We start from the raw sequence: 23110 nt of genomic DNA, 5'->3' as shown, positions 1-23110 counted from the left end.
ATCGCTTTATCACATCTTACCAATAACGTCACAACAAGTATGTACATGTATCATGCATCATTCAAAACAAATCAATCATCATCATTCATCAAAACACATGATAACAACATTTACCATGAATAACATCCATCTGCATAATCATTCATCAAAACACATGATAACCATATTTACGACGAACAACATCCATTTGCATAACAAGCAAAAGCAATCACATTATAATAACACACATCATTGCACATATTCAATTATGCAAACAACAATTCATTGCACCTCGTCAACTATGCAAAACAAGAATAAACCACATTTGAAGAAAACGATACTTTTCGAAATAAAATCAAGTTATTATTGTTTTCTTTATTTCATATGATAAAGCATTCAATTTAAGGAACAACGTCCAAAACGGCGTATAAAACGGACTTACGGTTTGAAAATTAGAAGCTTTTAAAGTTAGAAAAGTTTTCAAAACGTGCTGCTGGAATTTGTACTGGAACCCGGTTCGTCCCACATGGGAACCGGTTCTTGGACCCAAAAATGTCATTTTTAACGTTTAAAAACACTGGAACCCGGTTCCTCCCACATGGGAACCGGTTCCCACGAACCCAGTAGCTGAAAAACATGATTTTTAAGACTTTTATGCATCCCAAACACATACAAACTCATACCATTATGAAATTGATCATCGATAACATCAAAATACTCCAAAATACATGATTCTAATGCACAAACAACATACCACAACACCATGTAACAATACTACATCATCAATTGCAGTCAATTCATCAAATCATACATGTCAGTGTTGGTATTTCACAAAACCTAACATCCCAAATAGAGATTCTAATCCCTTAATTCAATCCTATCATCATCAAAATCATAATACTACATAATTAGAGTAATCACCCCTTACCTCAGAGTCGAATCTTCGAAGGTCTTCTTCTCCTTTGGCTCTTCTCTCTTTCACGTACTCTTAAGTTCTCAGAGTTCTGTCCCTTTTGCCTCTAACCTTCTCTTTTCCCAATTTCCTTTATTTTATGAAAACATAAAATAGTTAGTAATGGGCTTACTCACTTCGCACCCCCATACTACTAACCTCACCATCCGGCCCAATGGCCCTTAATCCATAATTCTACAATAATTCAACCAAATACCAAAATAATTCTAATTTAATTTCCAATTAAATTAAAATTAGAAAATATGGGGTGTTACAACTCTCCCCCACTAAAAGAGTTTTCGTCCTCGAAAACATACTTCTAGTGAAAAGTTCCAAATAGGAATCCTTCATCTGACTCTCCTGTTCTCAGTTAACACTTTCTTAGTCGAACCTCCAAATTCATCTGACATAACCAACATAAGCATGCCTCATGCATTCCATCTCAGCTCTTACGTCGCATTTGACCATTCAAAAGTATACCACTCGCTATATCTCCAAAAGGTTAACAACGATAGAACATTGAGGTACAACCCATACAATACGCTCAATCACTGAATAATATAATTACACAACCAGGGTATGACCACCCCGATTAACACTGCAGTAAGGCATTCCATCTACCAAACGTACCAACCTTAGACACACCTTTCCATATGAGCGATGAAATAATACTTACACTCTTCACCAACTGCTTCCTTCAAGAAACTCGATAATAACATTCCTATACCATTGAATTTCAACTATCTGACTCCTCTCAAGTCATACCAGAAATTATCCAACACGTTATATTCCGCTTTTGCGGCACTATTTTGATTAATCATTACAATCGTCATTACCAATTAGATTTCTCAGTCTTACCCAATTCCGACTCTCTTTACTCATTCGTTCCAGAATCCTTCTTTTTCATACATGGTACTAATCTACCATTTAGCAACACTTCCTCGCACTCAAAAATAAAGTCCTGATTTACTTCCTCTATTTAAACATTCTAACCATCAGAATGAGTACACACTAGTAATTATAATCACACTCATCATCCTTAATATACCATTGCTTACAGAATAGCTCAAACTGAGTCTCCCTCTTCTCTAAGAATTAAATCAACTTCGTCCTTCATAGAGTATAATTCCTCATTATATCTGGAAATCTACAATAACACTTTACAATATTACAAAATTATTATAGCATCATATAGTATACACTCATCGCCTTAACTTCGCTGAATACATACTCGTTAACTAACTACATCCGCAGTAACATACTCATCATTTCGGCAATTATTCAAAAGAGTACTAATTCTCCGAAATGACATTGTTTCATCCACTAGATTATAAATCCAACATATAGATCAATACACATCCTCTATGTAGGCTCCTGACATATTAATTCCTCACTGCCCACGAGTAATACTCATAACACTACTCCACATCACACTTTCGCTGCGCGATTCTGATTAGCCGTCTTAAATCATCATTCAATATATTGCACTCTTTCATATTCACTTCTTCATAAAATCACACAACATGGTGAGTGATTATTCTCACGGCTTAGTATCCATCATATCCTAAACCATTAAGGTAACAAACAAGCTCATCCTATCTATATGATTCCGTCTACTATCAACAAGATATTAAGGGTGATCAAGTCCTCAATTTGTCAATAGATAGTCGACAATCACATTTAAGCATAAACCGTCGTTACTACATAATAGTGTCTTTTCTCCGAGTTCGCACTCAAACTCATTAACATCGTCATAGTCCAATAGTTCACTCTAAGTCTTTACAACTCGCACACTTCCCTCTCATTGGATCTTGTCAGCGGGATACCAACATCCAAACATTTTACATAATCTGCTTCATGGTCACTTAGCATCACACACCTGTTAAGTACTTCCAACTTCATAATCACTAATATACTCGTACCTTACTATTTATCTGTTCCAAATCAAAATCCTCATCTTAGCAAAAGACCGCAACAACATTCATACTCCTGGTTTCACTCTAAATCCCATGACATCTTTTGCGTCCAGGTATCATTCCACTCGGAATCTCAACAAAGTCTTCCTCACACCAATAGGTGTAAGAAATCCTCTACAATTCTTCTTCTATACATGTCGTTGCTTTGGCATCATAAATACGACTTCAACCGTACTAAAACTTATTTCACCTTTACTACTAATTCACTCCTCACTAAAATCCATCGGCACTCAAATCATCTTTATTACCGAACATCTCATCAACTTATTCCTCAACAACATATTCTACTCAATTTTGTTTCAAACAATCACGGTAGTAGGCATTCTTATTCAACAAGTTTTGCGCTTCCTTAACCGACTTTAGAATATCTCCTCATAGGATCAAAAGTTATGGGTTTTTAAAGTAAAAACAATTTTCCAAAAAGACACAGTAGAACCCGGTTCCTCCCACACAGGAACCGGTTCCTGGCTGCTTCCCACAACTTGTCTCTCATTTTTACTATGGGGAACCGAGTTGTCTCTATCTGGGAACCGGTTCCCAGTAACCCAGAATTCCCACGCCTCTGTTTTTGTAATGAGAACCCGGTTCCTCCCACACAGGAACCGGTTCCTACGTACCTGCACAGCAAAATTCATAGTTTTGACAGCAAAAGCACTTTTCTCCATCCACTAATTCGTCCCCAAGCGAATATTACACACAAACATCACCAAATTATGCATTGTAACGCATTTCAAACAAGTTTTAAACATCAAATAACAACATATATCATGGTTATTAAATCAGCTTCGCAATGCCCCAAACGGCACTTAAATCAGACACTCGGATCTCAAGATATGAATTTTCCAATCGTTGTCCGAAAATGCAACACCGACATCATGCAGCGACACTATATACGATATATCCAAAAATCCTCCATTGGTACAATTAATTCCTAAAATTTCTTCTCAACAAACCTTTTAATTATTCCTTCAATCCGCTCAATTCTGATACTAATATCCCGTGCAGTACCAACAAACAAGTTTAGTTCTAAGAGCACGCGTAACCGCAACTTCACCTATTTCCAACATCATCCTGTCACAATTAAATATGTTACAGCTGCTGCAACCATTTTTATAACAAAGTTCATCTCTTTAGCTTTCCGACGCTTCAAACGGAACTCAAATCGGATGTCCAGAACTCCAGTTATAAATTTTCGAAGTTCTGCAGCTATTCAGCAATTTTCCTACGTTTTGCTTACGAAAATCTCTCTCCAAAACTCATTCTCTTCAACTCAATCACATTCCAAACAGCTCCTTATCATATCTCTTCACTCCCAAACATTCTTATAACTTGAGCAACACATCCCATCACCGAAGTGCGATTTCTGAAACATTACGACAGCAATCCTCTTGGCAAACTTGCAGCTGAACCTCTTCCGAGATGCAAGGCTACTCAACTGACAACTTCGCAGTCCATCAGCAGAGTTGATACATTGCAACTTCCTAATTTCGTCTCCTACAAATAATCGTCAATTACATCTAATCATCCTCCTTCAAGATGCTCCAACTTAATTACCAGTCAAGTCTTAATTCCAAGTCACCTTCGATTCGGGAAACAACAACTCCAACAACGCTTGCACGGTTGCCAACAACAGCCTACTGAATCACTCGTCTTACAACTGAAACATAACCGAGAAGCGAAGCTTCCCCCCACTTGTTTCAAACCAACTTCCGCAACAAACAACCAAGTACCGACAGTGATTCACTCACATGTCGCATACCAAGGGATAATATGCCGACAGTATTCAAATGTCGTGCAACTCAACTGACTCTACAATTGGCCGGACGGACCGACCTGCTCTGATACCACTATTGTAACACCCTTCTAAAAACCCCCGCGAAAAATAAAATAATCAGAGTAATTATACAACAAGGATGTTACAATTAATAAAATAAATAAAACTCCAAGTCGTTTGTCATGCTTTATTAGAATTAAACCAAATATCAAAACATGTGTTTAGCACAGCAGAAACTCATTTTAACAACGTTAAGAAACCTATCCAAACAAATCAACAATACATAATCCATAGCCAATAATGGCAACAACGTATATCAAGTAACTCTAAGACTATCGACCCCCAGTGTTACAAGATCAGAGCATGACCGACACGACTCCACATAACCGGATAAACTCTACGAGTCATCCTCACCGATCGCTTAAACCGCTACTTCAATCTGAAATCATCAAAGTAAGGGTGAGACTACATCATAATTAAATAGCATTATAAATCATCAGATATAGAATTTCATAAGCAATTATCCACCCTACTTAGCATATTCAGATTTATCAATTCATACCAATCACAAGCATAAGTCAAAAATATGCACCAATAACACCACACAATCATAACACCGGATTTCATCCTGACATGTCACAATTTATACAAAGACCATGCAGACTCTTATGCATGTGGTACCAAAATTCGTGAATCACATTCACAGGACTTCTCTCTTTGATACTGCCCTTTAGTCGCTCACACCCCACATGGGCACGCGACTACTGCCTCATCGCTCACACCCAACATGGGCACACGATGACTGCCTGCTAATCTCCGCACAATGGGAATCAGCCATCCAATGCAAATGATTTATGAATGAATGCACACATGTCACATACTTATATCATCATCAATCCGATGCTTAACATCGCTTTATCACATCTTACCAATAACGTCACAACAAGTATGTACATGTATCATGCATCATTCAAAACAAATCAATCATCATCATTCATCAAAACACATGATAACAACATTTACCATGAATAACATCCATCTGCATAATCATTCATCAAAACACATGATAACCATATTTACGACGAACAACATCCATTTGCATAACAAGCAAAAGCAATCACATTATAATAACACACATCATTGCACATATTCAATTATGCAAACAACAATTCATTGCACCTCATCAACTATGCAAAACAAGAATAAACCACATTTGAAGAAAACGATACTTTTCGAAATAAAATCAAGTTATTATTGTTTTCTTTATTTCATATGATAAAGCATTCAATTTAAGGAACAACGTCCAAAACGGCGTATAAAACGGACTTACGGTTTGAAAATTAGAAGCTTTTAAAGTTAGAAAAGTTTTCAAAACGTGCTGCTGGAATTTGTACTGGAACCCGGTTCGTCCCACATGGGAACCGGTTCTTGGACCCAAAAATGTCATTTTTAACGTTTAAAAACACTGGAACCCGGTTCCTCCCACATGGGAACCGGTTCCCACGAACCCAGTAGCTGAAAAACATGATTTTTAAGACTTTTATGCATCCCAAACACATACAAACTCATACCATTATGAAATTGATCATCGATAACATCAAAATACTCCAAAATACATGATTCTAATGCACAAACAACATACCACAACACCATGTAACAATACTACATCATCAATTGCAGTCAATTCATCAAATCATACATGTCAGTGTTGGTATTTCACAAAACCTAACATCCCAAATAGAGATTCTAATCCCTTAATTCAATCCTATCATCATCAAAATCATAATACTACATAATTAGAGTAATCACCCCTTACCTCAGAGTCGAATCTTCGAAGGTCTTCTTCTCCTTTGGCTCTTCTCTCTTTCACGTACTCTTCAGTTCTCAGAGTTCTGTCCCTTTTGCCTCTAACCTTCTCTTTTCCCAATTTCCTTTATTTTATGAAAACATAAAATAGTTAGTAATGGGCTTACTCACTTCGCACCCCCATACTACTAACCTCACCATCCGGCCCAATGGCCCTTAATCCATAATTCTACAATAATTCAACCAAATACCAAAATAATTCTAATTTAATTTCCAATTAAATTAAAATTAGAAAATATGGGGTGTTACAACTCTCCCCCACTAAAAGAGTTTTCGTCCTCGAAAACATACTTCTAGTGAAAAGTTCCAAATAGGAATCCTTCATCTGACTCTCCTGTTCTCAGTTAACACTTTCTTAGTCGAACCTCCAAATTCATCTGACATAACCAACATAAGCATGCCTCATGCATTCCATCTCAGCTCTTACGTCGCATTTGACCATTCAAAAGTATACCACTCGCTATATCTCCAAAAGGTTAACAACGATAGAACATTGAGGTACAACCCATACAATACGCTCAATCACTGAATAATATAATTACACAACCAGGGTATGACCACCCCGATTAACACTGCAGTAAGGCATTCCATCTACCAAACGTACCAACCTTAGACACACCTTTCCATATGAGCGATGAAATAATACTTACACTCTTCACCAACTGCTTCCTTCAAGAAACTCGATAATAACATTCCTATACCATTGAATTTCAACTATCTGACTCCTCTCAAGTCATACCAGAAATTATCCAACACGTTATATTCCGCTTTTGCGGCACTATTTTGATTAATCATTACAATCGTCATTACCAATTAGATTTCTCAGTCTTACCCAATTCCGACTCTCTTTACTCATTCGTTCCAAAATCCTTCTTTTTCATACATGGTACTAATCTACCATTTAGCAACACTTCCTCGCACTCAAAAATAAAGTCCTGATTTACTTCCTCTATTTAAACATTCTAACCATCAGAATGAGTACACACTAGTAATTATAATCACACTCATCATCCTTAATATACCATTGCTTACAGAATAGCTCAAACTGAGTCTCCCTCTTCTCTAAGAATTAAATCAACTTCGTCCTTCATAGAGTATAATTCCTCATTATATCTGGAAATCTACAATAACACTTTACAATATTACAAAATTATTATAGCATCATATAGTATACACTCATCGCCTTAACTTCGCTGAATACATACTCGTTAACTAACTACATCCGCAGTAACATACTCATCATTTCGGCAATTATTCAAAAGAGTACTAATTCTCCGAAATGACATTGTTTCATCCACTAGATTATAAATCCAACATATAGATCAATACACATCCTCTATGTAGGCTCCTGACATATTAATTCCTCACTGCCCACGAGTAATACTCATAACACTACTCCACATCACACTTTCGCTGCGCGATTCTGATTAGCCGTCTTAAATCATCATTCAATATATTGCACTCTTTCATATTCACTTCTTCATAAAATCACACAACATGGTGAGTGATTATTCTCACGGCTTAGTATCCATCATATCCTAAACCATTAAGGTAACAAACAAGCTCATCCTATCTATATGATTCCGTCTACTATCAACAAGATATTAAGGGTGATCAAGTCCTCAATTTGTCAATAGATAGTCGACAATCACATTTAAGCATAAACCGTCGTTACTACATAATAGTGTCTTTTCTCCGAGTTCGCACTCAAACTCATTAACATCGTCATAGTCCAATAGTTCACTCTAAGTCTTTACAACTCGCACACTTCCCTCTCATTGGATCTTGTCAGCGGGATACCAACATCCAAACATTTTACATAATCTGCTTCATGGTCACTTAGCATCACACACCTGTTAAGTACTTCCAACTTCATAATCACTAATATACTCGTACCTTACTATTTATCTGTTCCAAATCAAAATCCTCATCTTAGCAAAAGACCGCAACAACATTCATACTCCTGGTTTCACTCTAAATCCCATGACATCTTTTGCGTCCAGGTATCATTCCACTCGGAATCTCAACAAAGTCTTCCTCACACCAATAGGTGTAAGAAATCCTCTACAATTCTTCTTCTATACATGTCGTTGCTTTGGCATCATAAATACGACTTCAACCGTACTAAAACTTATTTCACCTTTACTACTAATTCACTCCTCACTAAAATCCATCGGCACTCAAATCATCTTTATTACCGAACATCTCATCAACTTATTCCTCAACAACATATTCTACTCAATTTTGTTTCAAACAATCACGGTAGTAGGCATTCTTATTCAACAAGTTTTGCGCTTCCTTAACCGACTTTAGAATATCTCCTCATAGGATCAAAAGTTATGGGTTTTTAAAGTAAAAACAATTTTCCAAAAAGACACAGTAGAACCCGGTTCCTCCCACACAGGAACCGGTTCCTGGCTGCTTCCCACAACTTGTCTCTCATTTTTACTATGGGGAACCGAGTTGTCTCTATCTGGGAACCGGTTCCCAGTAACCCAGAATTCCCACGCCTCTGTTTTTGTAATGAGAACCCGGTTCCTCCCACACAGGAACCGGTTCCTACGTACCTGCACAGCAAAATTCATAGTTTTGACAGCAAAAGCACTTTTCTCCATCCACTAATTCGTCCCCAAGCGAATATTACACACAAACATCACCAAATTATGCATTGTAACGCATTTCAAACAAGTTTTAAACATCAAATAACAACATATATCATGGTTATTAAATCAGCTTCGCAATGCCCCAAACGGCACTTAAATCAGACACTCGGATCTCAAGATATGAATTTTCCAATCGTTGTCCGAAAATGCAACACCGACATCATGCAGCGACACTATATACGATATATCCAAAACTCCTCCATTGGTACAATTAATTCCTAAAATTTCTTCTCAACAAACCTTTTAATTATTCCTTCAATCCGCTCAATTCTGATACTAATATCCCGTGCAGTACCAACAAACAAGTTTAGTTCTAAGAGCACGCGTAACCGCAACTTCACCTATTTCCAACATCATCCTGTCACAATTAAATATGTTACAGCTGCTGCAACCATTTTTATAACAAAGTTCATCTCTTTAGCTTTCCGACGCTTCAAACGGAACTCAAATCGGATGTCCAGAACTCCAGTTATAAATTTTCGAAGTTCTGCAGCTATTCAGCAATTTTCCTACGTTTTGCTTACGAAAATCTCTCTCCAAAACTCATTCTCTTCAACTCAATCACATTCCAAACAGCTCCTTATCATATCTCTTCACTCCCAAACATTCTTATAACTTGAGCAACACATCCCATCACCGAAGTGCGATTTCTGAAACATTACGACAGCAATCCTCTTGGCAAACTTGCAGCTGAACCTCTTCCGAGATGCAAGGCTACTCAACTGACAACTTCCCAGTCCATCAGCAGAGTTGATACATTGCAACTTCCTAATTTCCTCTCCTACAAATAATCGTCAATTACATCTAATCATCCTCCTTCAAGATGCTCCAACTTAATTACCAGTCAAGTCTTAATTCCAAGTCACCTTCGATTCGGGAAACAACAACTCCAACAACGCTTGCACGGTTGCCAACAACAGCCTACTGAATCACTCGTCTTACAACTGAAACATAACCGAGAAGCGAAGCTTCCCCCCACTTGTTTCAAACCAACTTCCGCAACAAACAACCAAGTACCGACAGTGATTCACTCACATGTCGCATACCAAGGGATAATATGCCGACAGTATTCAAATGTCGTGCAACTCAACTGACTCTACAATTGGCCGGACGGACCGACCTGCTCTGATACCACTATTGTAACACCCTTCTAAAAACCCCCGCGAAAAATAAAATAATCAGAGTAATCATACAACAAGGATGTTACAATTAATAAAATAAATAAAACTCCAAGTCGTTTGTCATGCTTTATTAGAATTAAACCAAATATCAAAACATGTGTTTAGCACAGCAGAAACTCATTTTAACAACGTTAAGAAACCTATCCAAACAAATCAACAATACATAATCCATAGCCAATAATGGCAACAACGTATATCAAGTAACTCTAAGACTATCGACCCCCAGTGTTACAAGATCAGAGCATGACCGACACGACTCCACATAACCGGATAAACTCTACGAGTCATCCTCACCGATCGCTTAAACCGCTACTTCAATCTGAAATCATCAAAGTAAGGGTGAGACTACATCATAATTAAATAGCATTATAAATCATCAGATATAGAATTTCATAAGCAATTATCCACCCTACTTAGCATATTCAGATTTATCAATTCATACCAATCACAAGCATAAGTCAAAAATATGCACCAATAACACCACACAATCATAACACCGGATTTCATCCTGACATGTCACAATTTATACAAAGACCATGCAGACTCTTATGCATGTGGTACCAAAATTCGTGAATCACATTCACAGGACTTCTCTCTTTGATATTGCCCTTTAGTCGCTCACACCCCACATGGGCACACGACTACTGCCTCATCGCTCACACCCCACATGGGCACACGATGACTGCCTGCTAATCTCCGCACAATGGGAATCAGCCTTCCAATGCAAATGATTTATGAATGAATGCACACATGTCACATACTTATATCATCATCAATCCGATGCTTAACATCGCTTTATCACATCTTACCAATAACGTCACAACAAGTATGTACATGTATCATGCATCATTCAAAACAAATCAATCATCATCATTCATCAAAACACATGATAACAACATTTACCATGAATAACATCCATCTGCGTAATCATTCATCAAAACACATGATAACCATATTTACCACGAACAACATCCATTTGCATAACAAGCAAAATCAATCACATTATAATAACACACATCATTGCACATATTCAATTATGCAAACAACAATTCATTGCACCTCATCAACTATGCAAAACAAGAATAAACCACATTTGAAGAAAACGATAATTTTCAAAATAAAATCAAGTTATTATTGTTTTCTTTATTTCATATGATAAAGCATTCAATTTAAGGAACAACGTCCAAAACGGCGTATAAAACGGACTTACGGTTTGAAAATTAGAAGCTTTTAAAGTTAGAAAAGTTTTCAAAACGTGCTGCTGGAATTTGTACTGGAACCCGGTTCGTCCCACATGGGAACCGGTTCCTGGACCCAAAAATGTCATTTTTAACGTTTAAAAACACTGGAACCCGGTTCCTCCCACATGGGAACCGGTTCCCACGAACCCAGTAGCTGAAAAACATGATTTTTAAGACTTTTATGCATCCCAAACACATACAAACTCATACCATTATGAAATTGATCATTGATAACATCAAAATACTCCAAAATACATGATTCTAATGCACAAACAACATACCACAACACCATGTAACAATACTACATCATCAATTGCAGTCAATTCATCAAATCATACATGTCAGTGTTGGTATTTCACAAAACCTAACATCCCAAATAGAGATTCTAATCCCTTAATTCAATCCTATCATCATCAAAATCATAATACTACATAATTAGAGTAATCACCCCTTACCTCAGAGTCGAATCTTCGAAGGTCTTCTTCTCCTTTGGCTCTTCTCTCTTTCACGTACTCTTCAGTTCTCAGACTTCTGTCCCTTTTGCCTCTAACCTTTTCTTTTCCCAATTTCCTTTATTTTATGAAAACATAAAATAGTTAGTAATGGGCTTACTCACTTCGCACCCCCATACTACTAACCTCACCATCCGGCCCAATGGCCCTTAATCCATAATTCTACAATAATTCAACCAAATACCAAAATAATTCTAATTAATAATTTAATTTCCAATTAAATTAAAATTAGAAAATATGGGGTGTTACAACGAAAATGATACCGCAACCTCATACAGTATGCTTTTGAATAGACTATGCTGACGATGTACATGCATTGTTTCAATTCCTAAAAAGTGGAGATATAAGGATGTTAATCCCTCGTCAACCCCTTTGAGCCTAAGGAGTAGAAGTTTTCTTTCTTGCAAAATCTAAAACCCTTAATCATAACATGGGGCAGGGTAGTTACTCAGTTAACTCAATTATCTTAGCTGTTGTCTAAACGAATAATAATGGGTTCCCGCAACCATTAAGTCAGGCAGTCAATATCCACCAAAAAGAAAAAGCTGTTAAGTCAAAACCTATGAAGGAGACTTATCAAAAATCGAAACATCCCGCTGACTTTAACCTTAAAATAAACAGTTCAGGAAAAAGTTAGGGATAACAAAATCAACGTCAAAAAAGAGGTCACTACAAATCCTCGAAAAAAAAGAAAAGAAAAAAGAATTACAAAAAAAAGGAGGACTGCCTGTCCAAATAAACTGTCGGTGCTGAAACCATCATCAAACATCAATGTTACAACTTCAAATTAACTGAGCATAGGATCGAAGAACATCACGAAGATTGGGATGGGTACAAATAAATTTTGAGCCGTTATCCTTTGTTTCTTAAACCGTGAACCCAGCCACGTTACAACCCTTGAAAGTCCTAACTGAAGCATGGTTAGTTCGAAAGCCTACTATCACCAAAAGGTATCCTGACTCCTTAAGGTTTACCAAAAATGCTGAGTTGATATTTCGTTTTTACAAACATCACGTTTTTACAAATATCACGCTTTTACATCTCCTGTTTTAATGTTTTTCAAAAAAAAAACTCAAGACAAACGTATGCATTGCATCTCATGAATCCATTATTATACATATTCTGCTACATAATTTCAAATGTTAGCATCAGAAAGAATTTGCACAAAGGTACAACTAATGACTAAAAGTCATCCCGACAGAAGACATCACTTCAGCAACATTTACTACGCCTGACTCAATGAATACAAGGGGCAGGACATGCTTTGTCTGATCAATCTGGGGCAATCATGTCAAGATTCAAAGAATCTCTCAGGAGCACCAAACAATCAGGGGCATGCACCCAAGTGGGTCTGAAGCTACCTCTCGATCAATCATGGGAATCATCCTCAGTTTATGATTACTAGGGGCAGGTCACCCATAGTACACACCTCATAAAGTCCTCGTGTTAGCTGAAGATTTCGTTTGGGAAGAGATGTCCTTCGAAGGTCTGAAATTCGAAGGAGGTGGTTACTGATGACCATCTTTGAAGACAGAGAATGGCTACTGATGGCCATGCTTCGAGAATGATGTTTAAGTTGAAACAAAATAGTGAGCACCGAAGCTAAATTCGAGAAGAATGATCTTTGGAACTTAGACGTTTTTGCGAAATATGCAAAGTACTGAAGCTTAGCGTGTTTTCGTGGCATTCTCGATTATAATTATGTTGCCACGCGTCGAAGGAGGATTCAGGCGGGATGATTTGAATTTCGAAGTAGTTTATGTAACCGAACGAAGACAGATGGCATCCCTGGATTTTCTGCGAGCAACGTGGCATTAGATTAGTGTAGGACCGTTAGGGTCGAAACTAGTATAAATAAGGGTCTTAATGTTAGGATTCCGGGTGTTCATTTTGTACAAATCACTCACATATTGCTCAAGTATCAAGTGTTAAGAGAAAGAGTTCGCTGAGAAATGTACGTATGGCACCAACACCAATTTAAATACATGTGTATTTTCCTTTATTCAAGTATCTTTCGATATTATTACGTTTTCGTTTACTTTCTGTCATTTACATTCCTGCACTCTTTATTTTCATGTCATTTATCTTCGAAGCACTTAACTTTCCTGCACTTTAAGTTTCTCGCACTTTTACAGTTTTGTCTTATGTTTTATCTTTAACTTACCCTTTCGCTGGTGTTATATTTACGTGTATAACAAGGTGATTGCTAATCTTTATTTATTTGATTAAGTACTTTTTATTTCAAGACACACCAATCATAGACATAATTCGAACTATCATGAATAACAACCTATTTGACTATGTCCTAGGATCAATCTAGTCCATCCTGCGAGTAACCAAATCATATTTATTATAGTTTGGAAGACTAGCGGTTGTTTACCGGAAATCACCGTAAACAACTCGCGAGGCGAATATTTTTAAAATCCCTACTAGCAGGGGAAAATCTATGCAAGTCCAGTTGACACTTCGACCAATACTCATTGGCAGGTCCCAATCAATACGAGTTCAGGAATGACAAGTACCATGATCACTGGGGGGAAATATTCGAGGCATCCATGGTTTCCTACGACTCCAATGTCACAAGATCATATCCCCACAGAGTAATCATTAAAAAGATACCTTCAAATGTTCTCGTCCCAACAAAGACTTAGTTCCTCAACGGAGTTTACATCTTCGACATTGTCGGTTCCCCGACACTTTTTATCTTCTCTAAACAAGGTTATTCATCTCTCTCAATCATTCAAATCGCTTTCATCTCCAAGCAAAAATCATAAATCTCCAGCTGAGCATCTTCAAGACAAGATCAGACAACAAAATCACAAGGACATAGAGATTTATTTTCTCAATCAAGACAACATAAATCATATTCACATATCATATGTCATAAACATATTCATACATTGCATATATTACCTCATAATGAATTCATACATAACACGCAAGTTTCTCATTTATTTTGAGAGACTCGTCGCATAATACATGCCTCATGACATTGCATAAAGACTAATTTTACCTTTTTCAGGATACAGGAACAAGCAGATGAACAATATCTAAGATCTAATTCGGTTACTACGAACGCTACTGACACGGTCAACTCTCAAAGATCTAATTCTATCATCACGAACGGTGTAGACACGATCATCTTTCCAAAGTCTAATTCAGTTACTACGAACGGTGCTGACACGACCAACTCTCAAGGATCTATTTCTATCATCACGAACGGTGTAGACACGATCATCTTTCCAAGATCTAATTCAGTTACTACGAACAGTGCTGACACGATCAACCTACAAGGATCTAATTCTATCATCACGAACGGTGTAGACACGATCATCCTTCAAAGATCTAACTTAGTTACTACGAACGGTGCTGACTCGATCGATCTCCAACAAATACTTTTCAATACAAAGGATCCGGTCTAACGCACGACCCATCCTCCAGCCTAACGCACGGCTTTCCAGACATCTACCGATGCAAATTGGATCCGGTCTAACGCACGACCCATCCCTCAGCCTAACGTAAGGTTTTCCAGACATTTATCAAATACAAATTGGATCCGGTCTAACACACGACCCATCCTTCAGTCTAACGTACGACTAATCCTAAGTATATCCTTCAGATACGGTCTAACGTACGACGTGTTCTGACTCTCAAGTCTATCAAGTTGGATGGCATCTTTAAGCCCATCTCCAATAAACTTTCTCTCAAGGTCTGGATGGCATCTTCAAGCCCATCTCCGACAAAAGTCCCTACTTCAGCTAGGGCAAATTCCTGGGTATTCTAGTGTTCAATCCTCTTCTACCTTCAGATTCTGACAGGTGCACATGCCCTTCTACATCTTTAGATATAAGAAAATTGAACAGGGACAGCTGTCATACCCCAAAATTTTCCCAACTCCTTCCTCTTGTTCAAACTCAGATCAAGGTACAATAACGCAGAGACATCCCTCCTAAACAATGGTCCAAGAAACTAGGGTTTTTGTTGTTCTGAAGAAAATCAATGGATCAAAAGCTCTAAGGCATCTCATATGGTTCATGATATTTCAAACTACCTCCATGACAAAATTCAAGACTCAATTCAAAAGATTGATCACTCAATTGTTCAAAAAGTCAATAGTCGACTAATCTGACCTAAAAATCAACTATGGTCAAAGTACAGTCAAAATTCATGATTTTTGGCCAACATCCTAATTTTGAATTATCATTCATCATTTGATCAAGGATTGATCGTGATTCATCAAGGAAAGTTCAGAAATCAATAAAACCTAAAGTTTCTAAATTAGGGTTTTTGACCTAAAGTCAACTGAACTTTGACCAGCCATAACTTCCACATGGAACATCAGAAATTTTCCATTCAAATCTCATTTTGAAGGAAATTTAATTCTCTACAACTTTGTCTCTCACATGCCAAGGCTAGAAATGCTTCATTTGAGAGGTATGGATCAAAACATTACAGGTCCTTTTTGGAAGTCAACCAAAAGCAGTTTCTTGTCAAAGCCCATATCATCAAGATAAAGTCTCCAAATGAAAATAAGCTTCCAAAGTGGCTTGTAGAGGACATATTGAGGCTTCCAAAAAGTCCTAGAACTCCTCCTTATCTTAAAAATTGAGGGAGATATGCCTTGTCAAATTTGGACATTTTTAAAGGGAAAAATGTGAAAGATTATGGTCCAAAATGAGTTTTCTTGCAAATGGGCCCAACCTATTTTGATTCAATCTTGTTCTCCAAGTCATCAAGAAGATATAATCTCAATTCCACGAATTTATCACTTTTATTTCATTTAAAAGTGGTATAAAATCAAATAATTGAGATAATAATCAAAGATTTGGTGGGAGAGATTTTTCTAATCAAATCCAATCACCAATTAGACATTATAGGTGATCTAATTTTGTGCAAAATAGATTGGAAAGAGGAAGATAGAATTTAATCAAAAATAGAAAGATCCATGCAAATTTTCAATCAAAGATACAAACTTCCAATCATGGATTTTGTTCCAAATATGTTGACCTAAAATTTCCCTTATATATTCACAACATACACTCAGCGAAAGGGACGAAAAAATAGGGGAAGAGGAGCAACCACTAAGCTAGGGTTTCTACTTGTGGTGTCGTTTTTTTTACCTCCCCGTTTCACTTGGGAAGACGGCACGCTAGACCCTTCACGCGAAATTTGGAAGGAGAATGCGCACGGGGCGGGATGAATTTTGTTTCAGTTCTTCCTACGATATCACACGAACTTTTTAATTATCCTACGAGTAGGAAAGGGGAAAAAGATCTCAAATAAACCCTAGGAGTTTGCTAAGTGTGGGGATTCACGTAGACTAGAAATTCTGGAGTCCGGGAGGTCGGTTATACATAGGGAAGTGTTTAAGCACCATACATATCCGTAGTACTCTACGGGAACCGTCTTTGTGTCTATGTGATTGTGTTTGTTGCTTATTATTGGGAAAGTTTCTCCTTTGTGTTAGGAGAAGGAATTGAATTGATTTGAAAAGAAGACAGACCGACTGACTATTTTTGGTATTTTATTAGCTCGCTGAGATTCCTTGTGAACCTCATGCCTACATATCCCTAATGGAAGTCAGAGCTTTTTGTAGTTCGGAGAACTAATTAGGGAATTTAATGATTTTTTGGTGCCTTGCATGAAGCTCAAGGTTGAAGCTTGAATTAAATCTCTGTTTACAGTAAAGAGACATGAAATCATCTTTACAGAGGGGTATTTCTACTATTCCACCACAAACATTTTTAAAGTGACAGAAAAGCTAAAATTGGAGGCTAACCCTTTCTAGGGATTTTGACTCAGCTGGTGAAATTATCTATTAAAAGACTGATTTTTTGGAAGCTAACCCTTTCCAGGGAATTTGGATTTAAAGGAATGATTTTGGAGGCTGACCCTTTCCAGGGGTTTATGAAAGATAACAGAAAGATTATCTAATTGAGACTTCTTGTTTAAAGCCCAGGATTAAGGCTGACTCTGATTGAGGATAGACAGATAAGGAACCTAAACTCTGCTAAGGAAAATTAATGAAGATAAGGGTGACAGAGACTGTCCATGTCTCTCAGTCCAAAATGTGTGCTCAATGCTGAGATTGAGGTAATCTTGGCTTGTTTAAAGTCTGATTTAAAGAAAAGAAGAGACTCACCAGGATAGGCTAAAAGGTGACTAAAGACCTGTTCCTATGTTTATAAGAAACCTGATGGGTCCTTGTATACAAGCTCAAGAGGAAGCTGGGAATGCTTTTAAGAAGCCTGTGGGTCCTTGTACAAAGCCCAAGAGGAGGCTAATCGAGGGTCATCAAGGGTCCTTGTTATAGCACAAGAGAAAGCTATGTGGTTTTGAACTTATTTTGGCTTTAAGCAAATGGGTAAGAGGTTTCACCGGGAATAATTCCTCTTGGGTGGATGTATCCTACTTTGGGTTCTAAGGCTTTTTCAAGATGTTTCATCGGGAATAATTCATCTTGAGGGTTTGAACTAAAAGATCTCTAATTAGGAAAGAGCCTTCACCGGGAAGACATTCTCAATCCTAGGCCATAGTCCTATAATATAGATATATATATAGTTTAAATGTCCTAAGTTTTACACTCAGACGTAGTTCTAAACAATATATATACAGTTCATATTTGACAGTAATTTAAATAAGGACTGTAAATTGAAAGCTTGTAAAGCCTAACCTGGATGGAATGGAGGCCTTTGAAGATGTATGTACAAAGCCACACCAGCAATTTTGTTGTTTTATTGATAACAGTTGAATATTTATAATAAACAGTTAAGGGTTTTTGAAAACAGAAGAAGTGAAGATGGACATAGGTCACATAGGTATCTGAAGAGTTTCACCGGGAATAATGCCCTTCAAATACCAGAAGAATGTTTTGAAAACAGAAAGGAGATTTTGTAAATACAGTTTTTGAAAACAAACTAAGAAAAGAAAAAGGTGTTGGGACTTACACTCTAATAGAGGCCCAATAAAAATGATTTACTGTTTATGAAAAACAGTTGAGGAAATACAAGGTTTTGTTGTCTGAAAAACCTGGATCGTCTGTTTGATCAGAGATTGAAAACAGTTTTGAAAATTGACAAATGTCAACTTAATTAGGGTAAAGATAAAGTCTATACCTAATTAAGACCTAAATGATTAGAGTTTTGTTACTAAAATACTTATGAGATATTTAGGTTTTGAAATTTTAAAGAAAATATGCATTAAAAGTATTGTAAAATACTTAAAAACATACCATTTTCAACCTAATAAAAATATATCAAATAAATAATGTTTTTGTGATTTTTTTGATTATTCATAAAATAGGTATATTAAAAGACAAGTGTGTGAAAAATGAAGATAAAATGATTTAATATGATAAGTGAAATAATTATGTGAAGTTTGTGTAGAAAATAAAAGAAAATAGTGGTAAAAAATTAGGTTTGTCTCCTCCAAGGTTTGAACACACGCCCTCTAAGTCACCAGCTCAAAATAACACCACTGGGCCAACGCACGCTTGGTGATTATAACACACACCCATTTGGTTATGTTTTCAAACAAGTGGTAAATCATTGAAAAATAAAAGAATCAAAAAGTCTGGGGGCGAGGGGGATTCGAACCCCAGACTTGTGGGCAAGAGAGTACTAAGAACGCATGTGAGGCCACTAGGGCAAACGATGAATTCGTTTAGTAAACGGATTCAACTAAATATATTTTAAACTAAAACCCTGATATTTAAAAGAATGGCGCCATCACCATCTTCGTCTTCAACCTCCAGCTCAAACATTTTTGAATTTCTAAACTCTCTCAATTCTCAACCATTTGTAAAGATGTAAACATCAAACTTGTTCTAAATTCTCTCACGGTTTCAAATATGTAACTAACATAAGCTATAATTAACTATAACTAACGAATTATATAAAAGACATGAAGAACCCTAAAAATTGAAAAATTAAATTAAATGGCTATACTATAAGATAAATAAATGATGATAGAGGGTTTTCAATTGTAACTTGAATGCTTCAGAATTGCTCTACTCGACACCTTCTATTTGAGCTTCAATTGAACATGGAGGTTGGTGATTCTGTGGTTACAGATGTGCTGCAGGCATCTGAATAGCTTCACTACACCTCTAGGAACATGTTGATGTGCTTAGATTTGTTTGACACCTTCTGAATTCTTCTATGGACCTCCAACTGCTTAAGATCCAAAGTGAGAGTGACTATGGTGTTTCTCCACTTACAGAAGTGATCCAGGTGCTTGGATCACCTCTAATGAACCTCCTTGAGATGTTAGAATGCTTACTTTCAAAAGAAGAGCTCTGGTTTGAAGAATTCGATTCTTCTTGCCAAAGAACTTTTGAAAACCATAAGCATGAGGGAGAGAAGGAGAAAGCAAGAATTGGATTTTCTTTGGTGTGATTATTATGAAGGAGAGCACTTGTATTTATAGGCAAAGAGTTCAGTGTAATTGCAGAGGAGTGAGCTTGCTTAGTGAAGTCATTTTGGTTTCTTGGCCTTGAAGAAATTCTAGGAATCTTGCAAATGTGATCATTGCATTTTCGAGCTAGCTCCCTATCCATTAATCTCTTCTGATCTTAGGGGACAATTCTGATGCAGAGGAGAGTTTCAATTGGTTGGGAGAAGATTCCAATTGGTGATTCATCCATTTGCCATAAATTCCCAAATGTAATCATTACATAATCACATGCCTTTGTTTTTGGGAATATTCTTCAATCCTTATGCAATGATTAAAATGGATGTATGGTATGTTTGCAGATGTATTATGGGTCGTGTAACATCATTTAGTGAAGCCATTTGCACAAAATTGCAAAGTTTCAAATTGTACATGACCTATAATTTTACTCCATGAGGCCAACTTTGAACAAGCATAACTCCTAGGTCAAAATGAATTTGGAGGAGGTTGAGCATAATTTGGAAAGCCCTAAACATCTACTTCAATACATTAGTTTGGGGTTTCTTCAGAATCATTTGGGAAAATTGTCAATGATCATCTAAAAATCTAACAAAATATTAAAGGTTTTATCATGTTTTTTATCATCTAAAAGTAAAAAAAAACTATTGTGAAGTAAACTAAGATCTAACATTGATTTTATGTGTTTTTTATTTGATTTAAAATTGGAATCATGAATAAGCAATAAGAACAAAACAAAATTTAAGTGAAAATCTAAGCTACACTACGGGGGGTGAGATGTGAAATCCAGTGGTGTATGTCAAAGCAAAGGGCGCAGGGCCCAGGAGATTGAAGCCCAAACAGAGTTTTGCATCAGTTCTCTTGGCCAAAAACGGCGTGTCATGGACCATGGTGGGGTGTAACTAGCAGTTTCGTTACAGGCCCAAACAACTTATTTTTGTTGTTCAGTTTTATTCAGATTTTTATCCATGGATTCAAAGTTAATCCTAATTACTATCCATTAACCACATTAAACCCACATTAATTCAGACTTTAGGGTAACTAAGACTCAAATTAAACTAACAAGTATTAACAAATATAATTGAAAATAGAAAGAGGAATTTAGGGTTACTTGTTGACACTATTGGACTTCTTCTTCTTTCATGAGCGCGCGGCGAAATCTTCTTCTCCGATCAACCTTCGAAGCGTCGCCATGAACAGAAACGAAGCGCACCGATCTCATCTCTCCGATCTTCTCACTTTTCGCCTCTATTTCTTCTTTTCGTTTTCTTTTACGAACACGTTGTGAGATCGTTGCCGATTGACGCGAGATTGATAGTCGTTGATGTTGAACGTGGTGGAGATCGAAGGTTGTGATGCAGTGATGATGAATATTGCGTGAAGGTTCGGATGATGATGATGATGATGATGATGATGATCGAATCGGTTCCGCACCAAGATTCAAGAATGAAGGTCAAAGTTTGCTACGTGAAGCCTCTTTTGTTGCAGGTCTTTTCCTCTTTTGTTATCGACTCTCTCTCTCTGGTTCTCTTTCAGTTCTCTCGGTAGGATAAGCTCCGACGGCTTCTTCAACGGCGGTGAGAAGAAAAAGAGAAGGCCGAAGTTCGTCGCTCAGTTACACGTCTTTGACTTTTATGCTTCATCTTCTCCGATCAAATTTCGTCCTCTTTTGATTCTGAGTTGTTGTTGTTGTGTAGCGATGAACTGGCGATTTGAAGATTGATGAAGAACAATGGTATAAGATTCAACGAAGAGTATGTGGAAACTGTGTATTGAGAGGAGAATTGAATTGAAGGTTGAAGGTTCAAGAGGTTAGTTTCAATTTTCGGTTACTTCTCTTGTCAAATTTTTCTGTTATTGATATTCTTCTGATCTTTTCTCTTTTTCATCTTTCTGGTAATTGAATGGAGATGATGAAGGTGAGGGGTGGTGTTCGAAGAGAGTGATGGAATGGTGAGAGAGTTGCCGAGAGATTGAAGAGGTGAAGAGTGAAGAGGGTGAAGATGAATGTGCTTGAAGGTGATGCGTGTGGGAATGAGTGTGTGGATGATGAAGATGGATGAGGCAGGGTATGAAAAATGGTAGAGGGAAGGTTATGGTGATGGAGTGGGAGTCTGTTATATATAGCTGAAGAGGATTAGCTTTCTGAAGGTTAGTTCTCAAACTCTGATCTTTTTCTGTTATATTTTCTGTTAGAATGGTTAGGATTCAGTTAGGTTTTTGTGAAGTTAGTTTAGGTAGTTACTGACTCTGAAAGTTAGTTACAAGGGTCTGTTAGGAGTTAGTTAGGGAGGTTATGATTGGTTAGCAATCTGTTAGGTGGTTAGAGGGTCGGTTATATTCTGTTATATGTTTGGAAGTTAGTTGTAGGCTAGTTGCTGGTAGTTAGGATGCTGTAAGTTTCTGTTAATGAATATATGCGGGGCTGTATGTCTTTGGTTTGGTTTTGAGTGATTGGAATATGAACTCAAAAGCTTATAGTTAGAATTTGGTTTTCTGTGATGGGTTTTTTTATGTGGTTATGGTTTGGCTGAACTGGGTGGTTCTGTTTTGTGCA

The 23110-nt window shown here is 37.1% G+C and overlaps 1 long non-coding RNA gene across 1 annotated transcript; it reads right to left on the bottom strand.

The window, feature by feature from the left end:
* Nucleotides 1-4204: 4204 nt before the first annotated feature.
* On the bottom strand, nt 4205-12183 carry LOC131622627 (uncharacterized). Its single transcript, XR_009289959.1, has 3 exons — nt 12088-12183; nt 6498-10710; nt 4205-5120 (listed from the first exon to the last, which is right to left on the bottom strand). It is a non-coding gene; the product is annotated as an uncharacterized LOC131622627 (long non-coding RNA).
* Between the last annotated feature and the right edge of the window lie 10927 nt (nt 12184-23110).

The sequence above is a fragment of the Vicia villosa genome, unplaced genomic scaffold, assembly GCF_029867415.1.
Source record: "Vicia villosa cultivar HV-30 ecotype Madison, WI unplaced genomic scaffold, Vvil1.0 ctg.000034F_1_1_2_unsc, whole genome shotgun sequence".
NCBI classification, from domain to species: domain Eukaryota; kingdom Viridiplantae; phylum Streptophyta; class Magnoliopsida; order Fabales; family Fabaceae; genus Vicia; species Vicia villosa.
This window is presented reverse-complemented; position numbering and strand designations above follow the sequence as displayed.